Source organism: Tupaia chinensis, unplaced genomic scaffold (genome assembly GCF_000334495.1).
Source record: "Tupaia chinensis unplaced genomic scaffold, TupChi_1.0 Scaffold144529_1, whole genome shotgun sequence".
In the NCBI taxonomy this organism is placed as follows: Eukaryota; Metazoa; Chordata; class Mammalia; order Scandentia; family Tupaiidae; genus Tupaia; species Tupaia belangeri.
The window spans coordinates 2158327-2169411 of NW_006204388.1; the positions used below are offsets into that span (position 1 = coordinate 2158327).

The 11085-nt window shown below is 37.7% G+C and overlaps 1 protein-coding gene across 1 annotated transcript in view; it reads right to left on the bottom strand.

Annotated features, from left to right (window-relative positions):
* The window catches only part of LRRC7 (leucine rich repeat containing 7), a 543267-nt gene that overhangs the window by 531787 nt on the left and 395 nt on the right, over positions 1-11085 (bottom strand). The window lies entirely within an intron of this gene.

Genomic DNA, 11085 nt, shown 5'->3' on the forward strand with positions numbered 1-11085 from the left:
TTCAGAGAGGAGGGAAAGGATAGGTTACTCTCCACTAACAAGTGATCTTCCAAATCTCAATTTAATAACACTTTAGTTTTTGCTCATACTGTATGTTGAATGCATGCATGCTGGATGAGCTTCACTTACTGTAGTTGCTCAGGAACCAGGTTGGTAGAGGTTCCATCACAGCACATGCTTCTACAACTGCAACATCAGGGCAAGAGAAAATAGTGTAAAATATGTAGGTCATAAATACTTCTATTCAGAAGAGACACTCCTCACTTTTTGCTCCTATTGTATTGGCCAAAGCAAGTCACATGGTGATGCCTAACTTCAAAGAGGGGTTAAAAAGTATAATCTTATGATGTTCTCAGAAAAGGAAGAGAAGAAGAAATTGAGAGGACTACACTAATGACTACAAGTCTCTTAGAGGTATTCAGAAGCATAGTTGAAACTAGTCATGCATTGAATCATTCATTTAAACAATGTGTATGTTTTTGTTTTTGTTTTTTTTGTATTAAGCTATGAGCTAGTTTTCTAGGGATAAAAAAATTCAAGTGAGTTCCAATGTCTACTGGTTTTGGAGATAGCCACTGAAAAGTACCACTTAAACTATGATGCTAGTAATGAATAGCCATATACTGAAGCATTCTGAAAGGGTAAAAGTGAACTTTGGGTGATCTTGCAAATCACATAATTAAAGGTTTGATCATTTCTAAAAAGAGATGTAGAGAATGTAATCAAGGAATCAAGTTTCATTAAGCTCTATTCATATTAACTATGTTGTTCACTCAACAACATACTCTAAACAGAAATGACCGGTGTAAGAGTGATCTTTATTCAGCCTAAGGGTAAATTTCTCACTTGATTCACAGTCAAAAGGTGAGAGAAGAAAGCTGTCATAGAATCCTAGGGGTTTTTGTTGCCTTCCTTTTCATTGTAAATACTAAAAAGCTATACATTAATTTTTATGATGTGTGCTCATAGGACTATAGCACTTTTTTAAAGAATTAATTATTATTCTTTAATTTGACTAGAGAGAGAGAGAGAGAGAGAGGAGAGTGAGAAAGCAAGCTGACAGATCCAAGACTCAAAACGTGGTCAGCTATGTGGGAGTTCAATGCCTTAACCACCACACCAACTGCTGGTCTCAGGAATATAACCTTTGATTCCTTACAATATAGTCTATCTTCTACACTAAGAATACACCATTTTATCCATTGTTAAGCAAGAATATTAAAATTATGTTGGGACCAGTAGTTAGCATAATGACTATGTCGTTGGACTCCCATGTAGTCGACCACGGTTCACATCCTGTACACAGTGGCTTAAAACTCACGCTGGGTGCATATGCGTGCGTGCCCAAGATCCCAAGAGAACAGAGGAGAAGGGATTACGGCGTGGCCATCCCCCCTAGGGGGTGATTTCTCGCTTTCTGTCTCTCTGTCTCTCTCTGTCTTTCTGGTGAGCACACGTGCCCTATAGCAAAAACCTCTCACGCCAACGGGCGATTTAGAAAAACCCTCGCAAAAAAAAAAAAAAGAATATTAAAATTATATTTAAAACAAAAAGTAGTCATTCTTATTCTCAGAGCAAAAACATAACTTTCTTTTTTTCTGTATTTTTATTTTCCATACATGATCATACAATTAAATTATACTAAGAAGAAGGGGAAAGAAGACTGAGAACGTCGTTCTTTATATGAATCGCGGCTAACTTTTTACACATGTAAAAGTGAGATTCTCACGGTTTGGGGCCGTCTTGGTCACATGCAAGAACAAAAGTGACAATGGCATCCCTAAGACTTATTGTAGAAAGACTGTCATATTATTCAGTTAGCAGTCACCATTACACCATGTTTTCAGAGCTAAATTTACACTGATTAGTAAGTAGTAGAGAAGGTAAATGATTTGCCAGTTGCTACAGAAATCAGTGCCCTTGGTCTGGGTCAGAGTATGTCTTCTGGATGGGATGTATAAAGAGAATTTTCTGGGACTAAGTGATTCCACAGATATTTTTAAAAAGCAGGGAACCAGTAGTTAGTGTAATGGCTATGTCGCTGGACTCCCACGTAGTAGACCGCGGTTCGCGTCCCGGACCCGGTGGCTTAAAACTCACGCCGGGCGTGTGTGCGTGCGTGCCCAAGATCCCGAGAGGAGAATGGAGGAGAAGGGATTGCGGTGTGACCATCCCCCCTGGGGGGTGATTTCTCACTTTCTGTCTCTATGTCTCTCTCTGTCTGTCTGGAGAGTGCACGCGCCCTATAGCGAAAACTAAAAAAAAAAAAAAAAAAAAAGCAGACCTTAAATATTGTTCATCCAAACCTCGCTCCAACTTTTTAACTCAACAGTACATTTTATTTTAAGGTAAATGCATTCTCAATTACTCGTATTACTAGTTTTTCCAATACACTATATTTTCATAAGCATGCATGCACATTGAATCGATATAGAATGAGGATTTGTTAATCCATACATTAATTCTGATTTGTATTGCCAGAGGTTGTGTGCACTCACCAGAGAGTAAAAGGAACAAGGGTAAGAGAGAAAGTACCTCTCGATGAGGCCTGGTCACTTTGCAATTCCTTCTCTATTTCTCCATCCCGTCGGGATTTTGAGCATGCACATGCATTTGGTGTTTTCTTCAAACCACCAGTGTAGGGATTTGAACCACATTTGGACATATGGGATCCAGCTCCCTAATCACTAGGCTACAGGGTCAGTCCTGTTAAGTCTTCATAAAGCTTTATCTATTTAATGATTTTTATATGGAAAATAAACATATATAGTAGTTTTAATGATTTCTTCCTGTACCAAAGTATAAAAGAACATCATCTTTGCATCCAGCCCCTATGTTCATATTCTGTTTTGATGTCTACCTTGTTTTAGCTTTGGTGGCTTGCTTTTTGTCTGTAGGAAGCAAATCTTAGGTATATCAGGGTAGAAGAGACAAACAAGAAAACAAACACAAAATACCCTTTCTCCTTATATGTTTAAGTGACATCTCACCAGATACATATTTTGAGAAGTAAAACAGGTATTATCATGGGGACTGATTCAAACCCTAGACTGGTAGAGGTCGACATCTTGTTTTATTGTCAATACCTTGTCTCAGGACATTCAGACTTTGTCATGTAAAATGGTGCGTGGGATTATATTCACAGATGCAGAAATGTGTCCCGTTCTATCACACCCACGAGTTGCAGATCAGAACAGCAAAAGCTGGCATGAATAAGAACCACTCTACAAATAAAAAGCACAGCTAATATGCTGATATGTAATGCACTAATTTAGTCATCATGGTGTTTCTTTCATTTTAAACATTATTATGTACTATGAAGTTTTCATTTGTTTTTTAAAGAGGCTTATTAAATGGGACTAGATAGATCTATCTTTTTAGTCAACACTTTTGTTTGCAAATATTTTTACATTTTACTGTTTATAATGCAAATACTTATGTTGAGAGATTTATATCTAATTTCAAAAAATGCTTTACAATTGTTGCTAATATATTTTGATGGTAAGTTAAAAACCATCTTGCCCTAACTTTCCCTGCAACCAAATCTTGATAATGTAGACTGAAAATTTTAGCATTAGAAAAAAAAATTAAGTGGGAATCCTTTATTTCAAATTTGTTTTGTGACTGAAGAACTAAGTCATTAATATAGGTAGACAGATATTTAGAAGTAAGAGGAAGTTCAGATGTTCCTTCAAAATCTAATTGTAAAACAAAAATTCACAGAAATATGTCTGTTTTACAAAATTCCAACTATATCATATTTTATTTTTCTGAATAAAATACTTTCCTGATCAATATTTAAAACAATATTTGATAGACACTTTAAATTACTCTTGTTTATTAGGAAGAAAGCTCATTAGCTGGCCCTTAATGAAATTAGCAGATTTATAGGCTAACTCACTTACTTAAAATGAATAGAGCCTTTCTCCAGCATCCAGTATTCATTTAGCTGGCATTACCTAAAAATATCAATAATTTAAAAGGACATTTTAATTTTCATTAACAAAAGATATGATGTCCAAATTTAGAATGTTTCAATACTAATTCTATATTTTTAAAGTAATGGCATCATTTTAAAAATAGAATACTTAATAAATGTTAAATGTATAGGATTAGAGTCTGACCAGACAGTCAAATCAAAGTAAGGCAATTGTCCAAAAAACTCAGGGCAAAATACAGGGCAAAAATCAAATGAAAAAGAAATGTATTTTGCATGGTGTCATGGTATTGGTTGGCTACATAAATTAAGTTTATTAAATTAAGATTTCTTTTGCTCTTTCATTTTGCTCAGGTATAAAGACCTTCAATATTTCCAGTGATAAGATTTCACTGGAAGAAGCTGAGAGTCTAGCGATCGGTTCTCATGCTGTTTCTCTCACCAGCAGTTAAGACGTGAGAAAGCAGATGGGCCTTGGTTTCCACTTCTAAAACCTGAGGCCCTCTACAGTGTCTTCTAGCTCTGAGTGTTACGAATTCATGAATGGTAAGATTACAGTTATGTATGTATGTGTATTGTGAGAGAGAACAATTACAGCTGTATGTGTATGTGTGCAGTGTGCCCAATGTTCAACAATACAGTATTACCCTAAGGACAGAGCTAATATTTAACACTCACTCAAAGTTTAACTAGGTATTTGATTTAATTACAATAGCTTTTATAATTGTCTTAAGAAATTAATCACACTTGAAATAGAGAAGTTTTTCATGTCTTAAATTACTCTGACTGAGAATAATACCGGACAGCAAATATTCAGTGTGCTACATATGCTCAAAATAGGTGAGCCAAGGTACATTTCCATCCTACATGACTTAGTAAGAGGCCTACTGGTGGTAAGAACTAAAATGATGAATTCCTTGCATGCAGAACATTTAAGTGGTTACCACTGAAGAGGTCTAATTATTTGCACTCTTTAATTATTTTAGTTACACTATCTGTGTCACGTTAATTATTTGAATTCAGCTGGCATATTTTAGCTTTGCGTCCATTACTCATCTTTTTAATGCAACAAATATCTTCATGACATTGAGGCACTATCTTAATAAGGCTAATTTCTTGACTTTCTTTCCAATGTCAAATAACTCGGTAATGCAGCTAGGTATCTATAAAATACTCTGCCATTACACAAAGTGTCTTTCTCTCTTTCAATACGATACTAACGTAGAAATCCTGAATGTGTTTTTTGATGAATGAAGTCCAAAACATCTTTCCAACTGTCTATCCCATCTTTTTCTTTTAGCTCTATTTTTCTCTTTTTCAGCATACCATCTTCTCTTTTTTCTCATGAAAATCTCAAAATAGTGATAGTACTTATATGCTATTTGTATATTTGTTTTCTGTTTTTTCAGGTCAGGTACTTCTTTTCTGTAAGTGAAATCAGTATCTTCTTATTCTCATACAACTTTACTGCTTGAATAACCCAAGATTTAATTCTCTCCTTCATTTGGTCACCCTCACCCACACGTGCACACACACATAGCACACTTACACATGTATTCTACAGTTCCCTTGTTTTTGTTATGATACTACCTTGGGCATGGCATAATTATTCTTTGGTGTTAAATATGCTCTCAACCTTTCTGAACTTAAAGTAGATCAAAAATGCCCTGGCAGGGAACCAGCAGTTAGTGTAATGGCTATGTTGCTGGACTCCCACATAGTCGACCGCGGTTCGCGTCCCGGACCCTGTGGCTTAAAACTCACAACGGGTGCGTGTGCGTGTGTGCCCAAGATCCCGAGAGGAGAATGGAGGAGAAGGGTGTGCATCATGGCCATCCCCCCTGGGGGGTGATTTCCACCCCCCATGCCCTATAGCGAAAAGCCCCCCAAAAAAAAAAAAAAAAAAAAAATGCCCTGGCATAAGTGATGAAATTGCATGTTTAAAAAGCCAATAAATTAATTCTTGGGGACCAGCAGTTAGCGTAATGGCTATGTCGCTGAACTCCCATGTAGTCGACCGCAGTTCGAGTCCCAGATCCGGTGGCTTAAAGTCACACTGGGCGCATGTGCGTGTGTGCCCAAGATACTGAGAGAAGAATGGAGGAGAAGGGATTGTGGCATGGCCATCTCCCCTGAGGAGTGATTTCTCACTTTCTGTCTCTCTCTGTCTTTCTGGCAAGTGCATGTACCCTATAGCAAAAATTTCTCAAAAAAAAAAAAAAAAAAGCCAATAAATTAATTCTTTAAGCCACATAAATATCTACTCATTGTTAAAATATTCAAACAGATCATATCAATGCTAATACAAATTTCAAAATGTGGAAACCACAATTTTTTGTGTGCATTAAAGTAAGATATATTTTATAGAGAGTTAAGTTTATCAAACCGTGAACAATGTAATGAAGAGTGTACATAGAAAATCTATCTATTTATTAAATGTAATAGTTTTTCTATGTGATTTTGAATGCCATTTTAATTTTTCTATTATAATTCATCATTAAGATAATAGATATGACACCTCTCCAGAGGCTTATTTATCAACAATATAATCAGAGTTTCAAAGCAAATATGACAGATATTGATTCAAAACTGGTTTTACTGACAGCTTCCCTAAGGTACTTTTATATAAAAATTTCTAATAGGTTCTCAAATAACTTTTTCATGAATTAATTATGTCATTATAGTATCTTCTGCACTAATTTTAAATGATGGTCACAAATGTAGTATGTTGAATTATTACAAATATGTTGACCATGTTGATAAGCCTGCTAAAAATCTTAAATTTTCATTATACATCAAAAAAAAAAAAAAGGTCTATGCCCTACAGATTACAGTTATTTAAGAAATTTCAATATATTCCTATGGAGCAGAGATCATGGAACCGGAAAAAGAGCACAGGAGACAAATCTTGGTTTCAGTCATGACCCGCCACTTTCCTAACTATGTGTCATTAACATGCGACTTGCTGTTTTTGAAACTCAATTTTCCAATCTTTAAGAGGTGAGAATAATGCTTCTTACAGCTTTATTGAAGGAATAAAGCCAGGTACTTGAAAGGAAGCAACTGATTCATAGTATGTGTTTAATAACTTGTTGCTGTTATTATAATTATGATTAAAGTTCAGGTACTAGAGTAAAGGAAGCAAGATGACAATTGATGCTGATAGATATCCGAGCATATCCAAGATAGAAAATAGATTTCTAAATGGTATTATTTAAAAATATACTATGCCATCACTACATCAACACCTACACACATACACATACACAAAGAAGAAAAACAAATTTGTACCAAAAAGTGTATGCTGCACCCGCCTAAAATGTCCAAACCACATTTCAAGTACTACTTTGCTTTATTGTTTGATGTGAACTATGGCTGTAAATCATCAGTTATTATTACCTCTATTTTATGGTATTAAAAGATTTATATTATCTAAGAGTACATATTACTTTGCCAAGTACCTAAGTTTTTCTTATTCCTTTTACTGTCTTAGGGTAATTTCCTGTAATTGGTTCTATTAGGATTATTTGTAATGATTCAGAGTTGATTTACATAACATGACTAAAACTTCACAAAAGAGGATTATTATTGACTTGCGGCCACCATCTTCTAAATATTGTTGATATATAGTGAAAATTTACAATTCACTATTTTAAGATATATATGTAAAGCCAATGTATGATCTCCTTTCTGTTTGTTTGTGCCTCCTCAGAATAGAATGCAATAACTACATTATGGGTTAAAATTGATAATTTAATATCAAAGTTCCATTTTTAAAATATTGAAACATTGGAAGTCCTTCACTGAACACTGAAGTAGTCTCTAAATTAAAGACTCTAAGTAAAAACTTTAGCTTTCTCAGAAGATCCTACAATCATCTCCAGTATGTTATTCCATAGAGATAGTAATTACATGAGCTGATGTCACAAAGAAAGATCTATTCTGTGTCACAGATTTAAATGAATGGTTCTCTCAAAGTTATCTTGCAAATTCACAACTGACTAAACTCACCTCAATAAAGTATGTAGATGTTACTTAACAAAGCAGTCACTGTGACTGGATACAACAAAATACTCCAAATAATGTCTTTTATTGATGATGTGGTTCTTATCAATGTTACGCTCAATGAATAGTATACATTTTTCAAAATAAAGAATTTGTCAAAAAAGTATTTCTGTTTAACAATTTATGTGAAGAAAGAAAATATAATAAGAATCCGGAAATAATTCGGAAGCTACTTTATGAATAATTCTTTGCTCCTTTGGTACTCTGCTAATTTGGGTAGACAATGAAGTTATAATGTCATAGAAAGTGTAATCCAGCCTTACAGAGTTCATGGTCATTCAGAAGATTACAGTATCAATAGATGTCATTTTGATAGATCGATTAAAATCTACCACCCTCAGTTTTCTACTATTCTAAAAAATAAATATTTAAGTCATAAATAAAGAGACCAGGCTTTTTTTTTTTTAATCAAATATTACCAGGCATCATGTGCTGAAATAAGAGCTAAGAAATACCCACGGGAATTAACACCATATAGATAATATAGTTGATGACTTTTGTAAGCAATACAAATTCACAGTATTGATTTCATATCTTCCTAATTTTTTTTAAGATCCAAAGCAAGCAAAAACATAAATACATAAAACACTTCAAGCTTATGTTTTGTATTTTGAGTAGCCAGAAAAAGTGAAAGCTTACAAAAAAAAAAAAGTGGAATGAGATTTTAATTAAGAAAATTTTAATGCCAGCCTAAAACTGTGCTAACATTCTGAATAAAACATGGCTACTGTAATTGGACCAGGTTGGTTTCCTTATGAAGTTGTTTCTAATTCTGAAGCTGCATATGTGCAGGCTCAAGGGAAGTAGAATGTAAGAGTTGCCATGGTAAGCACACATCTTTTCTTGGACAGTGAAATTTTAAAAATATATAAAGAACTCTCATCTCATAATATGTCATGGAAATTGACTCTGCCTTTCCAACCACACAAAATAGTATGATGCAATGCAGTATAGGACAGAAATAGCTCACATTTAAAAAACTTGAGCCCATTACCATGGCTCATGAAACAAGGAGTGAAAATGAAATAAATCTCCAAGTCAGGTAGCTCTAACTAAAATATTGAGCCAGGACAAGTTCTAGTTCCATTAAACAATAATCAAATCTCAGGACATTCCACAGGCCTGAAACAACCCAGAAATGCCTCTAAGTACAACATATTTTAGTCCTGGCCTCTTAAGGAAAAATAAAATCATTCCTACAGCTCTACTCTCATTATTTTCCCAGAGTGGTCAATGGTTTCCAAGATGCAGCAACTTGGCCACTTTACTGTCTTAGGCCAAAAATCGGTTCCCTTCCAGTCAGTGAAGTCAGCTTTAGGATGCCTGCATGGAGGCGTGACACTGGGACTGGGAGGTGGCAGAATCTGTTGTGAAACACAGCAGGATCCAAGGCGCTGGAGAATTCACGTGTTCAGGGGATGGAGAACTTTTCCACCGAGGAGTCTTCCAGTGGGAATGCCTCATTTTAAAATGGGAGGGGGGCGCAGCTGGGGCGAGGGTAGGGGTGGAGGGTAGGTGGTAAAAGCGAAATGACAGAGATTTGACCCCTTCCCAGGTATCTATTTACCTGTGATCCTTTTCCCTCAATTCTTGCTTCCCGTCAACTTTATTATTTTTTTCCATTATAGAAGGATTTAAGCAAGTGGGATGCTGAACATCTCATAGGCTCAGCCTGGAACAAAGAAAATCGAGTTCCTAATACTGAGTCTCTCTCCGGTTGGAGGGATCACGTGTTCTGCTTTCGCTGGAATGCACGCTTCTCGCCCACGCTGTAAAATCTCTATTGTGCTTAGAAATTTTGCTCAGGTTAACATACGCTCACATACCAATTGCTTTTCATTCGGCAAGAGAGCCTCAGTGCAACATCGACAGGTACCCCTGTTCACCTGCTGACCCAGTTACCATAGCAGGTATATTCGAAAGTGTATCGGGAAAGTAATCGAAAAGAGCAGGTGGAGGATCCCTGTACCTCACCAGTCCCCACGCCCCACCCTCAGCTTTTCCTTTCGAAGGAGAACTTGGATAGGTACGTGGGAGTCGCAGATGGTTCCTTTCTGAAGCCGATTCCCGGGAGTTGTGAAAGTGACCCCTTCCCTTCTCCGCCTCCCGCTGAGCCCTCTCACCCAACCCGCCAGCTTAGTGCTTTGGTGGGGAGGAGACAGCGATGAGGAGAGGGAGGAGAGGGCGGAGGCGGGTCCTTTATTCAGCCCTGATGGCCGAGAAGTAGTGTAATGAAGTAATTTTGCAGCCATCTCCGTAATCATGAAGTCACACTGTTTTCAAAGGCAATCGGTATCGCCCCCAGCCCCCTCCCGGGTTCTCGAGGCGGTGAACAGTAAGCCTAGCCCTCTGGAAGCCCATCTAATTGTCCCTGGGCTAGGGTGCCATGATCACCCTCACGCTAATGAGCTTCCCTCTCTCTTTCCACGTAAGATCCGAAACACGTCCTGCATCCGTAATGACTGGGAGAGGAGGACACGAGCTGTTGAAGGGGACCCAGAGCTGACGGGGAATAGCGCAGGTTTCCTAGCTCCTCGGTGCAACACAAAGGAGCTAGCGGGCCGGAGTTGCCCAGCTCGGGGTGGGGGGCATCATTCTCCCTCCCAGGGAAACCTTTCACTCCATTGCTCCCCCACTTCTTTCAGTCCTCCAGTGTTTCATGCTCCTTCGTCCCTTCCAATTCCCCAAACCCCACCCTTTCCTTCAATCGCCAATGACATCAAGATCTTCTCATGGTATTTTTCAAACAGACATCAAGACAGTAACACAACACCTTCCAAGATAAAGGGCCAAGTGCGACCTGCCACAAGTGTGTGTGTGTGTCTCAAACACGCGCTTCCTCCTTCATTCACCTCAGGGGAAAGCTGAGAGACCCAAGGTAACGAGGAGCAGAACCTCACCTCGGTGGACCCGTGGTCCCAGCACCAGCGCCCACACTCGCCTTTACCTTTCCTTTTCGCAGTATGTAACCCTTTAGGGTCTCTCGCCAGCCCAGGCCACTCGGGGCCCCCATGCATCCGCCCACCCAGCACCCCATTCCCAAACGCCCCGCAACCTACCACAGCACCGCCGCCTCCGCGGGC